The sequence below is a fragment of the Dipodomys spectabilis genome, unplaced genomic scaffold (assembly GCF_019054845.1).
Source record: "Dipodomys spectabilis isolate Male_0828 unplaced genomic scaffold, ASM1905484v1 ptg000096l, whole genome shotgun sequence".
In the NCBI taxonomy this organism is placed as follows: domain Eukaryota; kingdom Metazoa; phylum Chordata; class Mammalia; order Rodentia; family Heteromyidae; genus Dipodomys; species Dipodomys spectabilis.
Window position 1 is genome coordinate 21768178 of NW_024870773.1, and position 21433 is coordinate 21789610.

Here is a 21433-nt window from a genome sequence, read left to right on the forward strand (position 1 = left end):
CAGTTCAAGTTGCCTGGGTTTCCCTGGTTCTGTTCCCGAGCACTCCAGGAAGCTGTGGATCCAGCATGTGAACTGTGTTATCTCCCCACTAAAGTGAACTGAACCACAGGAGTGTCCCTACACGACACTCAGCACAATTCCAGGAACCCTGGGGGCAGTCACTGAAGGAGGAAAAGAAGTGCAGAACTGAAAGTTGTTTTTTAACACAAGGAGTGGAACCTCACCACCCACATGTCATCCTCTCCCGGAAATGCCATTTCCTCTTCCAAGAAACAAAGGTATGGAGAAGCTTTTGGCACCAGTCCCATGTACTACAGCAACAGAGGGTCTGATCATAGAAAATCCTGAGTCTGAGGAAGAAGAAAGCTGGTGGACAGTTGTGATCAGCAAGTCCACAGGTTCCTGTGTCATGTACCAAGAAGACATTGGGAGTCTTATAATAAAATTTTAAACAAATGAACATTTTTTCCTAAGATATATGATGAATATTGTTGGAAAAGAGCTAGCCTTCAAATTAATGGGATTCCAATTGTAAGATTAGAATTTTAGAGTACATGAGTCTTCAGAGACGAGATATGCAGAAGAGAGAGAGAAAAAAAACATAGTGATCATAAGAATGGAGGCAGGATTTGATAGAACCTGGCATGATTCCAGAGGCTGACTCCAGGCTGCTCAGGGTTTGAATTCTGATGATAAGATCCTGCACAAGCCACTCATCTCTTTAAATCACATTGTTTTCATATGCCAAGTGGCAATAATGGTGATAGTGGTGGTGGTGTTGATAGCTACTTCATAAAATTGATATGAAGCTTAAATGTCATCTCTCTAAAGTGTCCATCATATGGCCTGTTAAATAGGTACTTAGTAGAAAGTCAACATTATCACCTTTTGAAACATTTTTAAAAGCCACTGACAGGTAACTAAATTAACAACACACAAACTTTCCCTGAGTTCTTGTATACACCCACCTCACACATATACATCCCGCTATACACATATACACGCATATGCAGACATACACATATGCACATACACACATGAATGTACGTATCCTTCTTCTCCTTACATCCAGACGTGGGGCTGTGAGAAGCCCTCAGCATAGCAACCATCTTGCCATTTCTTCTCAGGCTAATCATACCTAATAAGCTGCCCTGAAGGATGATGGGAGAAGGACTCCAGGGGAATTTAGAACAAGCAGTGTCTCTGCTGCCCTTGCAGAGACAATATGCAGTAGGTATCATTCCTTCACTTTGTTTCTCAATGCACATATTTATTTTGTGTGTGAAATGTTCACCATTAACACATCATAGGGACTGACCTGGCTCTGGTGATGTCACAGATGAGACAAAACACTTATACCTCTGAGCTAGCATCTTCCAAGTACAACTCAATGCTGTTTGCTGCTAGATCTTTGTACAAATGGAAGGAAGATAGGAGTGTGTGTGTGTGTGTGTGTGTGTGTGTGTGTGTGTTTGTGTGTGTGTGTGTGTGCTGATGAATGAGCTCAGGACCCACGCTTGCCAAGCACGCTGTCAAATGAGCCATGCCTCCAGGTATGTTTAACCTTCAAAGGTGTGTGTGTTAGCTTTGCTAGGTTCATACAAAAATCACTGTGTCTGGCTTCCTAGCCCAGTCCTGAATGACTGAATCAAGTTAGCCAACTTTGGAGCCTCAGAATTTCCTTTTAAAATAATATTCTATACTTCAAAAATCAGAAACTAATATCACCAAAGGCTTGTGGTTCTTTGGTACACTTGTAATTAAAGAAAGAAGAAGAGGAGAAGACACAGAGAGACACAGACAGAAAGAGAGAAGAGTGAGTGAAAAGGAAGGAAGGAAAGATGGATGGAAGGAAGGAAGGAACAAAGGAACAAAGGAAGGGAGGGAGGGAGGTAAGAAATGATTACTGTTTAATTGCTCAGACTAATTTGAACTTAGTAAATTACAGCAACAATCAAATATTAGTTATCATTTAGTGTCAACATGGAAAAGAAATCACTCTGTAACATAGTTTTAATTTCCAATCTGAATAAAAAATAATTGTTTGACACATGTTAAAAAATTGCTCTATTTATTCTCATTGTGATCATCTTTAGTATCTTTTTTTTTTAATGTAAAAAAATCCTAAAATGAGAAACGCTCTCTTCCGGACCGTGTTGCAACTTTAAAGACTTGCGGAGTTTCAAGCCATTCAATTTGGAAAACCTGAATTGCTTTAAAGATTTAAAGAATTAAAGATAATGAGCAGATGCAGAGAATCGGCAAAATGCAATCGAGAAACCATTATCCTGGGATCCGAATTAAACCCAAACCTTCTTGGGTGGTAATTTGGAAGGGGAAAAAAGAGGGGGGGGAGGGAGAGGGAGAAGGAGGGAGGGAGAAAGAAGAGGGTGGGGAGAGCGGGAAAGGGGGGGAGAGAGAGAGAGAGAGAGAGAGAGAGAGAGAGAGAGAGAGAGAGAGAGAGAGAGAGAGAGAGAGAGAGAGAGCCACGTTTGCAAGTCGTTCTAATGAGAAAACATCTGGAATCGACGGTCTGAGCCCGCCCGCGGGAGGCTCTCTGCGGGTTTCCAGTCCGTGGGGCGGAGACGGCGTGCGCCCCTCGTTCCTGGCTCGCAGAAGGGGGCCGCGCGCTCGGGTGCAGGTCGCCGCGGAGCGACAGGTGGCCGGGAAGCCGTGAGGATGGAGGGGGGACACGGGAGGAGCCAGGGAGAGGCAGCCCGCAATCGGCGGTCTCAGCCGGTCTAGGGCTGAGCGCCGGGGTCCCGGGGTCCCGGGGTCCCGGGGTCCCCCGCCTCCCCGGGCCAGCCGGGCCGTGGCGGGGGAGGGTGACCACGAGCGCCCCCTGGTTGGTGCCACCCGCGGAGCGCGCGGCTGGCCCGGCCCGCGCCCGGCCCCGCGTCGCCGGAGAAGCCGCCGCGCAGCGCCAGGACCCCAGGTAAGGGTCCCTGCGCCCCTCGCCCCAGGGGCGGGGAGGGAGCGGGCTGGGGAGCCCGGACCCCTCCGGGAAGGGCCACGGTGTCAGGAAGGAGCCTGGGGTCTCCGCGGGAAGGTGAGCCGGAGAGGGAAACCGAAAAGGAGCCGAAGCCCAAGCAAAGTCGGGGTTCGCCTGTCACGCACGCACCTTGATCTCGTGTGTTGCTGGTGGGGTGGCTGCCGTGGGGTCTGGGTTTGGGGTGCCTCCTCTTTCCTTCTCCTTTTCCCCTCTCCCCTGAACCGAGAAGCAGAGAGGCGGTGGAAAGTTTGTAGGTTCTTGGCCAAATGTGTGTGCGCTTTCTGGAAGACCAAAAGTGTCGTCTGCTGCCGATCCATAGACAGACAGCACCCCATCTTTTCTGCCAGTTTGCGGGGAGCCGTAGACAGGATGCCACACGTTGCATCTTCTGGGGAAATCAAATTTCTTTTCAAAGGTTTCCAGTGAGGTGAGGAACTGCTGCTTTGATATATATTTTTTAAAAAGTTGAGGTGCTTAATTCTGCCATCTTGATTAAGATTGTTGATGACCCCACTGAGGGGCCCCGGTTCACAGAACAGAGTTTGCTTATTAGAGTCTTCTTGTTGTACTGTTGTTGTTGATGATGATGATGATGATGATGATGATGATGATGATGATGATGATGATGATGAGCCACAGTTATGATTTAAGTGGCTTGCATACTAAAGGTGTAAATGCTCCCCGTGGGCATGGAGGGAGTTGGGGCTTTCTGCACTGGAAGATTCTAGACATTTCTGCCAGGAGAGTGACACCAGGTTCCTGTCCTGCCACTCTGTGAGCTGGACAGGGAGTTCATCAAAGATCATTCAGTCCTGGCACAAATGGGGGAGGGACGGATAGGGAGAGAAGGGGACTTGCTCTCCACAACAGCAAGTGGTTGGGGAAAATGGGCCATTTATGCCCAACAGCCAGTCCTCTGGTTTATGCCTCCCAGCCTTCCAAGGCCTATGGAGTGTGCCCAAAAGGCCTGTCCTCCTCCACTCTGCTCCTTTGTTCCTTTTGCCTGGCAAAGGGAATTCCAAGCATGGGGATCCAGGAGGCTCATGGAAGGAGCAATGCCTTGAGAAGCCTTGGCCACAACTGGGCCTTTGCTGATTGGGGATGTTGGATGGACGAGCAGGTGCTCTGAAAATCCTGGGTCCCTGGCCAGAATCCATGAACCAATCACTGTTAACTGATCTTGAATAATTCCTAAGATGGTAGGCTGACTGTAGAGACTTCATCTTTAAAAAAAAAAAAAAAAGGGCTGTGTCTAGTAGAAAGGGGTGACATTTTGCTATTTGGGTTGCAATTACTTTTGAAGTTTATTCACAGCTGTTTAAGATCCCTCTCTGCCCCTCCCTACTTGCAACCAGTACCATTGTTTGATGCAGGTGTCTCTTTTCTTTTGTTGATTAAATGCACATACATTTGAAGACAAGATGATCTTTAGAAACCTGCAAAGCTCATGCAAGTTAGAGATGTTCCATCTAAATTGAGGTTATCTTTTTCCTTTGTTTTGTTTTGTTTTTTCCTCTTATCAACTTTTGTTTCTCATTTTCAAGTGCAACCTGTTTGGCATTAGCAGCTTTTGTTTTCAAAGTCCCATGATTGTCTTCTATGCTTTCAAAATGTAAACTGCTGGGGGAAGGAATCTTGCTACCATCTGCTTTGTTGCATTCATTTCCGCTGATCTCTTGTGCTATGGTGGCTCAGGGTGATAGGGACCTGGGCAAACTTCTACACCTGCCCTCCTACCAGCCCTTCCTCCTCCAGTGAGAGTGTGCATTGCTACACCAAGCTACCATTGCAACTTGGCTTTCTCCTGCCATCTTAGCTCTCTTTCAGGGAGGACAGACATGTTTGTTCATACCAACATTCCTTTTAGGATCTCAGTGATTGATCCTATTCAACACTGATATTCTGTCTCTCAGTTAGAAGCAGGTATCTGAGGCCTCCAGAAGTAGAGCATATGTCTTTGGTAATTTCTATCAAGATTCCTCATTCCATTGCAATACAGACCTTCTCTCATGCTCGCCTGGAAAAGATGAAATTCTTTTCTATAATGAATTCTCTGTGGACCTAGTCCATTATTTTCTTTCAGGGCTATGGGCTTATGGAACAAGTCTCTACCTACAGGGATTCTAGAATGAACTTATACAAGTTCATTTCACAAGCCTCTCCTTCACATGTGGTATTGATTTATAGTGTATTTGACTTTCTTTGAAATAGGAATTTGAATTAGGACTTCCTGTTCTAATGTATTTAATGTGTTATAGTTATTGATTGTGTTATATGCCCCTGAGAATGTTGCTGATCTATTAATCTGATGTATTAATTAATGTGACAGTCAATATGGTTGTAGTTGATTTCAGGTAAGTTCTTCTTTCATAGGGTTGTCTTAATTTTTAAAATAATTTTCCCCCAAATCATTTAATTATTATCTGTCACATAATAACAATCATATACTATTACAAGATGAAAAGTTCCAGTGAGAGAAATGAAACGTAAAAAATAGCTACCTACCTACTATTTACATACATGTGTGCATGCATATATACATAAATGCCCCAAATTAAATCTATAACTTGAAATAGGGAGATTAGGCTTCTGGTGACAAATACAACATTAACTTCATACTTTTTGTTCTTAGTCACCATTTTTCAAGTTTAAACATCACATTTCTCAGTGGCATACACTCAACTTAGTTTTTCCATACCTACTCTATCTGTTAAGGCATCAATCATGAGAAATTTAAAGTAGAAAACATGATGCTGAGCCAGAAAAAATGAGTAAAAATATGCTTTCTTAAGAGGACTGAAATAATTTTTGTTATTTTGTTATATGGCTTATACACAGTCAAATTCTGATTACTGTGTCCTCTACATATAATCTTTTTTTTTATTGTAAAGATACTATACAGAGGGTTACAGTTACATGAGTGAGGTAATGAGTACACTTCCTCTTGAACCTTGTTACCCCTTCCATTGTTTTCCCCCTACCATCCTCTCCCTCCCTCCCTTCCCCGAGGTTCTTTTTTTTTTTTTTTGATTGTGATTAAGTGATTACATAATTTCTGGAATTTCACAGTATTGTGGAATAATGATGCTCATTTAAAGTCACAAGTTCATTCTAACTTTCCTGGAGCAAATTGTCTATCACAGTCTGTAACATATAACGGTGTTCACATGTTATATACCATATATGTGATCAGCAGCATGGGGATATTTAGTAGTGGTTCAACCGGATGAGCGGGAGTTCTTTGTTTCTTAAGTCCTGTTAGTTTTGTCGTGTCACCTAACATTTTGGATTTAGCATCCACTTATCAGGGAGACCATGTACCGTTTGTCTCTTCGTTCTTGGCTTACCTCGCTCAACATGATTCCTTCTAGCTCCATCAATTTCCCTGCAAATGCCATTATTTTGTCATTTCTAATGGCTGCATAATATTCCATTGTGTATAAATACCACAATTTTTGGATCCATTCATCTGTGGTGGGGCATCTGGGTTGTTTCCATATCCTAGCTATTGTGAACAGTGCTGCAATAAACATGGAGGTGCACGTGTCCTTGTATATTGGTTCCTGTTGTTCAGGGTAGATGCCTAGAAGTGGTATGACTGGATCGTAAGGGAGGTCAATCTTTAGCTTTCTAAGGACCCTCCAGACTGCTTTCCAAAGTGGTTGTATAAGTGTACATTCCCACCAGCAGTGTAATAGGGTTCCTCTTTCTCCACATCCCCTCCAGCATTTGTCGTTGGCTGATTTGTGGATGTGGGACATTCTGACTGGGGTAAGGTGGTATCTCAGGGTTGTCTTTATTTGCATTTCCTTCACCACCAGGGATGATGAACATTTCCTCATCTACCTATAATCTTAGGGCTAAAAGAGAATCTGAGGTTTTAGAAATTAGGGATAGCTCCACCAAGCCTAGAATCATAGGTTTGTATTCTGGGATTAAATTAACAGATATTAAAATTTCTCACTTTAGCAGTACATCCTTGGACAGGTTGATGTTAGCTTTTGTATTAAGCTAATAATATTAATGATAATAGTAATCAGAAATACTTGAAGTCACTATAATATGTAAGTCATTGTAATTTATGTACTAGATATAACAGAATTTTATATTTAATAAATTACTACTTCATTTAGTCTTCATAAAGCCATTACTGGTAAATTAGATATTACTAATCTCTTTCAGATTAGTAAATTAAGGCTCAGAAGAGCTAAAGTACTTGCTTAGGTTTTATGCCTTCTAGGAGGTAATCTGGTTTATATGACAATTAAACTCTTGCTATAAACCACAGCACCAGCTCGTCTACCAATTAAAATTTTGTAATGTGATAAAATACGCAGGACATCAAGTTTCCCATCTTAACCATTTTAAGTGAATAGTTCAGAGGCTCTAAGTACACTCTCTAAGTACATAACCACCACCCCCCTCCATCTACGAAGCTCTTTTCATCATGCAAAATACTGCAATTCTGTATCTTTGAAACACATATCCCCAGTTCCTGATAAGCACTCTTCTATCTGTCTGTGAATTTCCCTGTTCCAGATATTTCACAAAAGAATCAGATAGTATGACCCATGTAAGTGCCTCAGAAGGCATTCTTTGATGTCTGGCTGATTTCAATTTTACCTTGATGTTCTCAAGGTTCATTTACCCATGTTACAGCATGTGCCAAAAATTTCTCTGCTTTTTAAGTCTAATATTCTGTTACACGTGTACACTGTGTTCTGCTTATCCATTCATCTAGGGAGGATCCTCTGAGTTGTTTTCACCATTTGACCATCTTGCAGCTCACGGCATTCTAAAGGTGAGACCACGCAGACCTGCTTGAGATCCCTCAGTGAGTTCTCTTGGGTGTTACACAGAAGTGGAATTACTGGGTCATGTAGGAAATCTATATTTAACTTTTTGAGTACTCACCACCCTGTTTTTCACCCTGATCTCTTGGCTTCTCACTGAACATTCTTTGTATGGGTCTATGAGTTGTATTTTCCAAAGTTTATTCATTGTTGGACTGTTTGGGGAAGATACTTCCTCTGGGAAAGTGTGGAATTCACATCCCTCGTTTACTAGGAAGAATGTAAACTTTCAGATACCTCATCAGCTGCCTAAAGGATTAGAGGAGGATTGGGAAGAAATCATGTCTATTAGTAAGACCATAGAACATGGTCTTTCAACATGAAGTTGGCAAGGAAAAAAACAAAACAAAACATGGCCATCCATCCCTCTAATGATGTGCCCCATCCACCCCCCACCCCAGCATCTCTGCTGGGGAATCTTAACCTGGTGGTGCCATGTGAGGTGACATGCTTTTCTTTCCAAATCTGGTGTCACTGTCACTGTGGAATCGAATTGTCTACTTTCCCCGGCATCTATAAATAGGTTGATGAGTTGTGCTGGAAAAAATTATGCAACCATGCAAATTTACCATGTCATAAGTCCATGATTTCCAACCTCAGATGGGCTGTATAACCCTTTCCCCCTCCCCCACAAGCCCTCACACTTTTCCATGGCTATCTCTACACCAGCCATTCCAGGCCTTTACCTGCCTCCCTTGTCCTACTCCTCACCCTTACCAGCCTGCCTTGCTTCCAGTTTGACTTGAGAAATTTTCCAGATGAGAAATAACCCCCCAGCCTCATGACCACAGAGCTGTGCACCTCACTTTATCTGCATCCCATGCTCCCGTCCTTCCCTTGGTTCACAACAGCAATAAGAAAATGCCTCACCTCCAGAAGGGTCCCACCGTTCACCTCCCACGAGTGCCATTTAGTTCTGCATTCTCATGAATCTCATTCACTTGAGTATCTTCTCTCCCACCACCATTTTCCTTCCCTCATTTCTGGCCCTGTGCTCACTGCATTGGACCTGTTTAAATCCCTTCTTTCTTTGCCAAAAAAAAAAAGAGGCAATGCTTCTGTCCTTTCCTTCAGCTATTTCCTCCTCTCTCTCCTCTTTACCACCCAAATCTTTACACTAGTCTCTACACTTACCACTTCTGTCCTCATTCCACATCTCTTGACCCACAGACACCTGGCTTTCCCTTCAGAAAGCATCACATACACTCTCCTCCATGCAAACTTTTGCTGTAGCCCACCCCTTTCTAACTGGACTTTCTATAGCTGTGCTACTAAGCGCTCCTGCATCCACAGAGTCTTGTCTTCCTTCAGCTTCCCCTCCCACTTCTCTTCCTTCCTTCTCTGCTTTGAAGACTCTGACTCATCTTCCATGAACCTGAAAGTCTGACCTTCAATTTTCTCTCTGTGTGAGGCACTTGATCTCTCTCTCACTGGCCCCAACAGCTATCTCCCTGCTGATTTCAACCCAACCACTAGGGACCCAAATTCCTACTGATCCCCAATAGTTTATAGATGTGTCTGGTGCTACACACCTTGGGCTGCATGCTCCATCTTTCTCTTTTCTTTCTTTCCAAGATCCCTGCCAGCTCCCAGTTCTGTAGTTGGCATAGCTGTTACCTGTTACAAACCTAAAGTCTGGATATTCTTCCTTGATTCCTTTTCTTATACCTCAATAGCTCAGCTAAACTAAGATCTAGTAGTTTACCCCCTGAATATTTGCTTGTTCTCTTGGTCCTTTTCCACCCCTTACTTCCTCTACTCTGTTTCAGCCACCAGGATTTCTCTTCTGCATCCCTGCCTGAACCTCCTTATTAGTCTAAGGAGGAAAGACCCTTCTAAACCCCAGATTCAAGCATTTGCCTTAAGTTCTCTTATGGCTACTCAGGACCATTGGGGTGAAGTACAGCATCTTTAAGAAGGATTAGAAGGAGTTCTAATCCTTTCCTCTCCACCTTAATCTCTCCAGACACAGGCCTTACATTCCTCCAAGTCTGAGCCTCACCAGGACCCTCAGAGGTCCCCTGTGCTTTTTCTCTTGGACACTTTGTCTAGCCCCTAAACCTCTCCTTCCTTTGGTTAATTCCTATCTGAACTCAGGCCTCATGCATCTTTTCCTAAAGGTTTTCCTGGTTCCACAAGTCAGAATTTGGTTTCCTTCCTCATGTTCTCAAAACACCTGTCTGATCATCTATGTAAAATGTACAGCACAGTGTGCATCCTGCAGCAACCCTTAGGATGGACATGTCAGCACTGTGTGTTTACTTCTCATCTTCCAATGGGTCAGGACGATGTTTTGAACACATTATTCACACCCAGTATTGTATCTAACATATAGTAGATATCAATAAAGACTAATAGAAGAAATGAATACCCATAAGTTTTAGTTTTGTAATACCTATGGGATTTTTTTGTCATGTTAAAAGGAAGGAATTTTAATCTAGTGCTTTAAATATCAGCATAAGCAGAACCATTATCATCCAGAAAAAAAAAAAAAACTTGCCTGTTAGCTTCTGGAATTATCTCAATAAGTTCTACTAGAAATCAGAAGTAGAGGTGATGGGTAATGTTTACTGCCTGAAACTCTTTACTACTCTTGGTTATAATAGATTTTTACAATTCAAAGTCCTAGAAGATGACCTGCTACAAGAAAAAGATGCCCTTGCCTCTTCAGTATGTGGTGATTTCTTCCTCCGTCATCTTCATGGCCTCTCACTTCATGTAATGTCAGTGATAAAAGGGAAAAAAGATTAAGAATGATCAAGAAATAGAAGGTCATGGTAAAAATATTCTAAAATATATACTAGAAGCAAAAAGATGAAGCAATAAGGAATATAAGATGTAGATACACTGAGGACCCTGAAGTCATTTTAATAAAAAAATAAAATGGTAAAAAATTGAGAAATAATTTTAATTAAATGATATAAAGAGCTTAAGGATTCTTCAGAATTAAATCATGATTACTTTAAAATTCATTACAGCAGTTGAGGGAAAGATAAAAAGTAAAAGAATAAGTTTAAAAACTAAGATAATAGAAGTGTACCAAAGATTAAAATTAGTGAAAGCATTCTCAAAAACATTTAACCTATATTTTAAGTAGAGATAAACTCTATAGGGGCTCATTCAACAATAAAATAATTAAAACTATGAAAGTAAAGAAAAAAAATCTTTTGAAAAATTTTAAAAATGCATCCCAGCAGTGGAAAAATACGATGAGTTCCTAACAACTACTAAGCAAGAGCTGAAACAATGTTAAAACCAGAGCTTAGGTTTCTGGCTCATACCTCCAAAACTATCCCAACCTATCAACCATATTAACGGCACAATTCTCAAAGGGAAAAAGGCACTGTACTCCACGGGGACATTGCCCTCCTAGGAGGTGTTAGCCCGGGGTCACGTAAGGGCAAGCTATTCATTATGTTCATCTTTGTCTGCAGAGGACACTTCTTACTGTGAAAGACTTGCCATGAATCCTCTGCATGCTCCAATGCCTCCAATGCCAGCTCTAGACTTAATTTTTGGATTGGGAAATTATAATGCCTGCCCTCCCAGCATGTGCCAGGTGCATCCCTCACTTTGTTCAGAAACTCCCCATTCAAACCACAACACTACTTGCTTCTATGTCATGAGCAGTTCTTTTCAAATTATCCTAATGTGTTATGCCTTTTCTCAGTCACTTGTAAGGCATTTATCTTCCTTTTTCTGCTTTCCCTCTTCTCCTGGGACTTACAGCTTCTCCTCAGCTCGTTACTGAAGCTCAATCATGATATCTTAATTTAATTATTGCCTCCTGAGTAAGCTTGTCTAAGAGTACCTACCAAGTCTCCTATTCCTTTTGCTCTATCTGACTCTTGGCACAGAGCTCAGACTGGAGTTGGGATTGTAAAGGCTTGTGAAGCCTCCATAGCCAGACAATGTATTTTTCTTTTCCTTTAGTTGATGATGTATCATTTTCCAAATATGAATAGCTCATCTCCAGGGCCTAATAAGCATCACTGTTATGCACTCTGAGCTTTCTAAGTTGTGTTCCATTTTCTCAGGGTGGGTTTTAGGAAATCTGTCTGAAATGTGGGGGGTTTTGGGGGGTGGGGAGGAGGTCAAGTCCATGGAAACCTTGGTCTTTGGCATCTGCTTATCCAGTGGTTGCTGGGAAATGTGCCATTCCAGCTTTCTAGGTGAGATCTGGACACATCATCTTTCTAATCCCTTGCCACCTGGCTGTTCTTCAGGTTCCTTGCAGTGACCAGGGACATTTGGGAGTTGTCACAAGAGGGAATTATGGATTCCAATCAGCTTACCTCTTTCAGGAAAAGCAACAAAAGAGAGATTGTGGAGTCTTATTTCTTCATTCACCTGCCTGATCCTACTTGACCGTAATCATGCCAATCTTTCAAAGCCACCCAACACTGAAGGTGGATAGCAGAAGTCACAGAAATAGGAGAGAGAGGAAATTTTTTTTATCAATTTCACCATATTAGATGAGTCAGGTACAAAGATCCCCAGACTTCCTCCTGAACCGAATGGTGTGTTGTTGTTTCTAGGTATCCTACATTCCAGGCAGATCAGGATTTCACCTGAACAAATGGCATGGTGGAGAAGTAGATACATTTCAAGGCCCTGGACAATGGTTAATCCATCCCATTGTAACTACTGATGTATATTATTAAATGTAATCAATAGTTGCAGGTGTAACCCTTCACCAACTGTAGTCATCCAAACATGGAAGTCATGTAACTACAATTGGTTTTGATTTTGGAAATCAACTCAATCACTGGTGATGGCCATACAAAGAATATTATAAAAACTTAATTTCTTAAAAAAAAAGACAAGTCCATTCTCTCCCAATGGGCTTTATTTCTGGAAGAACAGACAGCCATAATTAATAGACAGATGGAATTTTCTCTAAGACTGGAAAATTTTTATTCTTCTTTTCAAAAAAGAAAAATAAATCAGTGTCCATTTTATTTAGGACATATTCAGGCTATGCAACAGGGGTAATAGTAAAAGTAGGCATAAATGAACTCCTTCATGAGAAAAACTTAAATTACCCTACCTTTTAAGTACAACTAAGCCCTTTCTAGGTAATTGTGTGAAAAAAAACACCTTTTAACGTTGATGAGATTAACTCCATGAAAATACATTGTGGAATTTTAACTTCTGGATCAGAAGCTGCTAGAGTGTTTGCCAAAGGCAAATATACAGCCCTTCAATATTCTTCCCTTCATTCCAAAGAGAGCAAGATTTCACTTCTGAGCCACTTTCCTAGCTCCTGGTCATTCAGATGTGTTAATATTTATAGTACACTTGAGATCTGTGACTAACAGCGCTGTAGGAAAGTAAAGTGTCTGAACCAAGAGAAAAAGCCTTCTTTTAAAAAATTAATTAAAATGAAATAAATACAATTTATTTGACCAAAAAGGCTAATATTGCTGGGCATAAATTAGCACATCATTTTAGAAATTAATGAAGTAAAACTCATCCATTAACCATTTCTCATAGCTGGAGGTGACAGAGAGAAATGTCAACACAAAGTGTGGCATTTGAATTTCATTATCACAATAAAAATGGAAGGTGGAAACAAACCCCTTTTCCTTTGAAGAACATACTTGAGGAATTCAGAACAGACAGAATATATTCATGTACCATTATAGCACCAAAGACTTAGCCATACAGCTAAAGAACTAGCAAACAAATATTCTACAGGTTCAGAAAAAAGAAACACTCATTTGTTTGGCTATCTGTCTTAAAACCAGTAAGAAAAGTTCACCACAAATTCCAAGGGCTTTTAATCCTTGTGCCAGACACTTTTTCTTAGCATTTTTGCAAGACACGATCAGAGGATTACATTCTCAAAGAACTCCTTTCTAAAAAGCTTAAGCTCTAATCAGTTAAATGTGACATAGGTTTGGAAGGGGGTTTGGTATCGGGTAATCAAGAATGAAGTTCAAGTTGATATCTATTGATGTTGAACTGATGTCATTCCTCTGAAATTGCCAGGGGTTTATTCTTTATTCTTTATATTCTTTATTTATTACTTTGGATATCAATCAAACACTGCCCAAACATAATGGCTTAAAACAACACTGCTTTATTTTCTCATGGCTGTGTTGGGCGCTGTCCTTAGTCATGAGATCCTAAGAGCGAGGGGTACCCATGTACAAGGACACAAGCTCAAAGGCAAAAAGCTCCTAAGAACTAAATAAAGCCATTATAGGGCTACTTACTAGGCAGGATCAAGACACCCTGAATCACATCTCAGAAGAACAGATGGAATGGGACAGGCTATGGCAGGTGTCTATAGAAGCACTAGCTAGCACAAACTTTTAAGCTCTTAATGTACTAACATCTCATAAAGATGACTTTGTTTTCCAAGATTGAGCCTCCAGCTTCACTCATGATGTACCTGGCAGCAGAAGTCTATTAAAACAAAACTCTGAGCAATTTCCCTTGTCTGCTTTCAAATGATGTGCTTGCTCCCTATTTACCTACAGAATAGAATCTAGACTTCTTGCCAAGGGGTTGGTAGATCTTTCCTGCTATTTACTCTGCCTGTCTTAAAAAGTCCTCCAAATGACCTTTGTGTCAGCACAGTAGCTCCATACTGAGTCACACAGGACTGCAGTGTTCTTCCGCTCTGCCACTTTGCTGTCCATTCCCTGAGATGTCTCCTCCTCTGAGAAGACTCTGTGTAGGCGATGTCGCTCCTCAGTGTGTCTTGCCACCCTGTACACTTAGATACTTTTGCTGCGATGGCACAATTGCATTCCATCCCTGCTCTGACACAGGCTCCTGGAGGGAGGTCTCTGTGTCTCTATCTCCAGCCCAGCTCTCACCCTTAACAGACAACAAGGACTCAGGAAACACGTACTAAATGTCAGCTTAGTATAGGCAAATGACACAGCTGTGGAGGGAGAGATCAGAAAACCCCAAACAGGAAGAAGGTGGGTATGATGAATAGAAGAGTCAAGGCTGTGAAGGTAGTAGAATATGGTAGTAGGACAGACCAAGAGCTAACATGTTCTTGACATAGAAAGAACAGCCAATGAGAATGCTCTGAGAAAATGAAAGACAAGCAATGAAGATACAAAGGAAACTAGAAAAACAAGCTCAACATAAGAGATGTTGATGAGTGTACCATGGTTAAGGGCTAAGAGAAAGCAGTAAAGAGAAGACAGGGACTCCAATCCTCACAGCCAACCAGGTCATGAGTATTCACATGGGAAGGAGTACAAGTGGGACATCCAGGCTTGCATCTCAAGTTAGCAGGCAGCACTCAGTCACATGATGGCCATGCACCAATCAACAGCAGCAGAGGAGAGATATTGACCAAAGTGATGTAGTTGCTTCTGAGAATTCTTAGCTGTGCAAAACCCAATGGGCCATCACATCCCACCTGTTGAATAGCTTTACACAAGGCAAGTTGCGTCAGATCTACACACACACACACACACACACACACACACACACACACACACACACACACACACACACTGCTGTAATTTGCAAACAGCCACTAAGAAGAAACTTTATTTAATTAAAAGTGCAAAAGAAAATACAGCCAGATTAACATTCTTGAGTAATAACTTTGAGGTTGGAGGTTCAACTTTACAGAACTGTTCTGGGAATTAAAAAAAGCAAATTAGTCTGCCAAACTGTGACAGTCTTATTTTTAGTATTCGCCTGATATAACTTTTTTAATTTGCTTTTTTAGCTAGTATATTTTCGTATATATGAACGAGTAACTTCACATTCATTTTCTAATCCCTTTTATGCCTATTGCTTGTGATTTAATAGGTTCCTAAAGCAGTAGATTCTGAAACTTTCCAAAAGATATCCTTACCCAAGAAAGCATTGCTTTGGCAAATGGTATAATTTTTGAAACTTTAGCGAACCTATATCTTGTTTTTGATTGGTTTCCAAACAAAAACCATACATACAAGGGAGACTTCATATCTGAGCAAATAGGCAGTTTTCAGAAAATAAATATATGAATATTAAACTAGAAATGAATAAATGCAAAAATTAGAGCAATTGTCAAGGCTGACAATTGACCTACTCAGAGGCTGAAGTAAAGAATCCACAGCTAGGGCTGGGAAGGTGGCTTAGTGGTAGAGTACTTGCCTAGCATGCATGAAACCCTGGGTTCAACTCCTCAGATCCACATAAACAGAAAAAAACTGGAAGTGGCGCTGTGGCTTAAGTAGTAGAGCACTAACTATCTTTAAGCAAAAAGAAGCTCAGGGATAGTGCCCAGGCCTTGAGTTTAGACCCCAGGACTGACAAAAAAAATCCACAGCTAAATTAATGTCTTCCCTTTTGTCCTTATCATCTCTAATATGCAGACTTCCCCCAGCCTCCATGGTTAGAGGACCTCTACATTCATTCCTAAATGAAGCTGTAAAAGGAAATTGCTTTTTTGAGATTAACTTCTCTATAATTTGGGTGAAGGGTATACAGAGGGCCTTTAAAACACTGTTTCTACCTAATCTCAAAATAGTCCAGAAAGTTCTTGCTACAGTTTATTCCAGTACCTGAAATTCTGCCAGCTAGGATTTTACTGGACATAGATCCTCTTAAAGATTGTAAGCCACACATTAGAGTGGCTTAATCAGTAATGGGGAGAAAATGGGAACCTTTTATGAGCCAAGAGTAGACTGGACTTATTCAACTAACAAATATTTATTGATCAAGCACCTAAACATGTCGGACATTGTTCTGGGTGTAGAGACTAGAGAGGAGAAAAAAGGAACCAGGCAGTAGCCCTTGGGAAACCTAATTTCATTTGTAGAGCAAGATGGTAACCACATAACTAAGGGAGTATTAGGTAATGTCAGGTGCTATGAAACTCAAACGTAAGGGTTGCAGAGGTCAAAAGGACTTGGAGAATGTGGCCTGCTTCTAGATCGCTAGCTCTCTGCTCTTTTTTTTTTCAATGTGAGGAAGAGAAAAACATTCTTAGATATCATGGCCACAGAATTCTGGTTTGGAGGCAGGAAACAAAAGGAAGGTTCAGATGAGTTATTAAATAATATAAAAAAGGGCTGGGAATATGGCTTAGTGGTACAGTGTTTGTCTAGCATGCATGAAGCCCTGGGTTTCGATTCCTCAGTACCACATATACAGAAAAAGCCAGAAGTGGTGCTGTGGCTCAAGTGGTAGGGTGCTAGACTTGAGCACAGAGAGGCTCAGGGACAGTGCTTAGGCCCTAAGTTCAAGCCCCAGGACTGGCAAAAAAAAAAAAGAATAAGATAAAAAAGGCATATTCTTCCTTCAGAGGACCCCAGTAAAATAGAACTCATGCCTTCTTTCCTCCAGCAGGTCTGGGGCCATGCCTGATTCTCTCAATCATGGTGTTCCTTTGCTGGTGTATGCATGTCCAACACTTCTTACACAGTTGTTGTATACTTGCTTCTAAGTGACTACAATGCTAAGGAATCTCATATGTAATCTGTATTCATAATTAGGTCTATCACTCATACTTTTAATCCCTAATGTTTATTGCATATGGTTGAAGTTTTAGCAGCTAGACAAATGAGTGGAGGAAACCTCAGGACCTACCAGATTCCCACTCATGAAACTCAAGGCTACAGCCTTCATTTCCTGTCCTCCCTTGCCTTACTCATGTCACCTCTGAAGGGATGGACCTTGCTGTGTGCCATTGTTCATCTGGCATGCTCCTCTGGAGTCAGAAACACCCTCACTCAAAGACAACAACAACAACAACAACAAATCTTTATTTCTAGAAGAATCTTTTTTCCTCTGATTCATTTTCTTAGACCCTACAGATAAAAACAATATCTGAGAATTTCCTCCAGTCTTCATACATAAAAGATAAAAGTAGTAAAAGATGGAACTCGATCCCTTCACTTGATCTTCCAAATCTCTAGTTCTCTTCCTGTGTGTCAAGCTGACCTCACAAAGTGCCGGGAACGCAGTCCGATAGGACTCTATTCCAGGAAGCAGCGATTGCCCCTCAGCACGCAATGTTCCAGAGGCTCATAGGAGTCCATGGGCAGCTTGCTAGACCACAGCTACTTCTCAGCTCTTCCTCCTATACCCATGGTGTTTGCTTACTAAACCATCAGCTGAAGTTATTTACCCTGTATCTTTTATCTCAGATTTCTGGTTATATTTTATCTAAGTCATCTTCACTTTAGTTGAGCTAAGGCTGTGGTTTTGCAAATTAAATCAGCTGTGGGTTTCTGCATGTATCTCCTCCATGTGTTTACTAAGGCTTTAAAAAAAAAAGCCACACTGTATGTCTGTTTTCATTTTACAGTTGTGTGCGGGAAGATTTGTTTTGCTTAAGATTCTTTTAAACCAATTCAAGGCTATTTAGGATACACAACTTAAGAAACCAAAACATTTTTAAACATTTTTCTTTGTTTAAAATATATCTTTTGTCACAATTGTACGTCCTTAATGTTTGAAAGTTGGTGTGTAATGGTGAGATCATGTGGCTCATTAGTTTGTTGTATATGTCAGGCAAAGGAGACTCATACCTCAAAACAAGGAAGCAATGTTTAATAAAGCTGAAGTATAATCCAGGTGCTGGTGCCCATGCCTGTAATCCTATCCACTCAGGAGGCTGAGAGCTGAGAATCACAGTTCAAAGCCAGCCTGGGGAAAGAAAGTCCATAAGACTCTTATCTTCAGTGAACTGTCAAAAACAAACGCTGGAAGTAGAGCTATGGCTCAAGTGGTAGAGCACTAGCTGTGAGTAGAAAAGCTTGGAGACAGCATTCAGGCCATGAGTTCAAGCCACAGGACTGGCATCAGAAGAAAGAAGCAATGAAGGAAGGAAAGGAGAGGAAGGAAAGGAGAGGAAGGAAGGGAGGAAGGAAGGAAGGAAGGAAGGAAGGAAGGAAGGAAGGAAGGAAGGAAGGAAGGAAGGAAGGGAGGGAGGGAGGGAGGGAGGGAGGGAGGGAGGGAGGGAGGGAGGGAGAGAGGGAGGGAGGGAGGGAGGAAGGGAGGGAGGGAAGGAGGGAAGTAGGAAGGGAGGGAGAGAAGGAAGGAAGGAAAGAAGGAAGGAGGGAGGGAAGAAAAGAGAGGGAGGGAGGGAAGGAAGGAAGGAAAGAAGGAAGGAGGGAGGAAGGGAAAAAAAGAAGAGAGGGAGGGAGGGAGGGAGAGATGGAGGGAGGGAGGGAGGAAGGTGCAGTGTCAAATGTAAAAGGATGGGGTATATGAGAGGCAAAGGGATGAGTGATAGTCCAGATAATATATCTAAAGCTCTCAAGCTGAAAGATAAAGAATGTGGTAGAATACAGCAGAACTCCTCAGGTGAAATGAGCAGGACTCCATGTGTGCGGGGACCTGCAGGAGGTGAGAACAAAGGAGCACTGGAAGGCGATTCTCACATTTCTGGCTTTGAAGACTGGGTGGATGGTCACTCCATTGATCAAGGCAGGAGAAAGAAAAGAGGCATAGGCATTAGAGGGAAAGGTGGAATTCACAGTTTAGTCACTTGAGAGGCTGGTAGCTCATGTGGAGACATCTCACACATAGTTTAAAGATAGGAGTCTGGAGGAAACAAGCATATAGTTCAAGAAAAAAAAAATGCCTTCAAGATTATAACTAAATTGAGTATCAGCAAAACAATTTAAATGGATGACATTGGCCCAAACATCTGACTTAGGAAGTCCCTGGGTTTTTTTTTGGGGGGGGAGGGGAAGGAAAAGGTTGAACATCAATAGAACAGAATACATAGATATATAGCTATAAATATAGATATATATTTATTCTCCCCCAATGGAGCATCAATTCTCAAAGTATGTTCCAAGGAACCCTTTGGCTCCTGAAGACCCTTTAGGGAATTTGCAAAGTTGAAACTAATTTCATAGTTCTATGAAGGTTTGCTTCCCCAATCTGCATTTATTCTCTACGGTGGGCTTTTTTAGGGCCTCTTGTTCTGATAGCAACAGACCAAAGGCAAAGCCAATAGGAGAAACCAATTGTCTTCTCCTGAGCCAGACATTAACAGATTTGCAAAAGTGTCAAATAATATCCCTTTCCCCAAACTATGTTGTGCGACATAAAAGTGTGTGTGGCTTTTCTCAAAGGATTTGTGTTATTAAGAATTATTTTTAACTTTCAGTCTCATTTTCTAATATGATGAACATCAGTAGGTATAAGACAAATAAATCAAAGCTCTTTTACACTCTTAAGAATTATTAAGAGAGTGAACGAATCTTAAGAAGAAGAAGATTAAGAACAAATTGCCATGAGCAGAAATGAATAAACTGAGACTTCATGTCAACCAGAGCAAATGTTATAAGCAAGATAAATGGAAGCCAGAAAAGCAAATTATATATTTTTAGAAATGCATAGCTATATATTACATATGTATAAAAATGGTGGGGATAACCAACTCCAAAATCTACATAATAATTCTTATTGAGGGTGTGAAAGAGAATACAACTTTAGGAGAAGAAACTGGAGTCTTCAACAGTATTGGTTACATTTTTTTAATTGAATTATAGATATGGCAGTGTTCACTTAGGATTTTTTATATTTTTATATGCCTAAACATCATGTATTATACAATTTAAAAATTAATAACTGTCACTAACTTCAAAATATGAAAAGACCCTGTCTTTAAGAAGGGACAAAGATTTGAATAAGCATCTCTTCAAAGAAGACATGTGAATGGCTAAAAAGTGCATGGAAAGGTGCTAAACTCACTATTCGTTAGAAAATAAATGCAAATTATGTCCACAATGAGATACCACTCCATGCCCATTATAATGGCTACTATCAGAAAAATAGAAAATAATGAATGTTGTCCAACAAATGGAAACTTTGTGCACTGTTATTGGGAATGTAAAATGGCACAGGTGCCATGGAGAGCATATGGTAGCTTCTCAAAAAAAAAGTAAAAATAGATCCACATACGATCCATCAATTCTACTTCTTAGTTTATAGCTAACGTGATTGAAACCAAGGTCTTGACAAGATATTTGTACACTTCTGTTCCTTAGCATTCTTCATGGCAGCAAAGACAAATAGCCACTGACAAATGAATAAACAAAATCTGGTATAAACACAAAGTGGAATACTCTTCTGTCTTGAAGAGGAGGGAAATCTTTTCCCATGCCACCATATAGATGAACTTTGATGATACAATGCAACGGGAATTAAGGCAGTCAAAAAAAGGACAAATAGTGCTTTGAAGGACCTATTGTGTAATCTGATTCATAAAGATATATTAAATTGGTGGGAAAGGTAAGAAAAGGAAGTTATCAGTTCATGGGTACCAAGTTTCCTTACAAAATGAAAAAAGGGCTGGGCATGAGTGCACAACAATGCAAAGAGAAATATACAGATAGACGGATGGAAATTTTAGACAGCACTACTAAACACTTGATTAAACATGAATAAGAAGTGCTGTGGTACTAAACACTTGATTAACTAAACATGAATAAGATTGCTATGGTTTTTATCATAGTAAAAATAAATTAATTAATCACTATAAGAGGATTTTTGCATGACATGGAGATATCTCATCACTCTACTTACCAGTTGACTATTTTTGAAGTATCTAATTGAATGTCTAACCCAGACTCCTCACTTTGGTCCAGTCCTTGAAATTGGC

At 41.0% G+C, this 21433-nt stretch overlaps 1 protein-coding gene across 2 annotated transcripts in view; it reads left to right on the plus strand.

Annotated features, from left to right (window-relative positions):
- The first annotated feature begins 2484 nt into the window (after positions 1 to 2484).
- Prkcq (protein kinase C theta) overlaps positions 2485 to 21433 on the plus strand; it is an 84731-nt gene continuing 65782 nt past the window's right edge. Inside the window, exon 1 of one of the 2 annotated variants that reach the window (XM_042686116.1) lies at positions 2485 to 2935. The gene's annotated coding sequence lies outside the window, so the exon portion shown is untranslated. Of the gene's footprint in view, positions 2936 to 3176; positions 3420 to 21433 lie in introns of those variants that run through there. The other variant, XM_042686117.1, reaches the window with a different exon arrangement.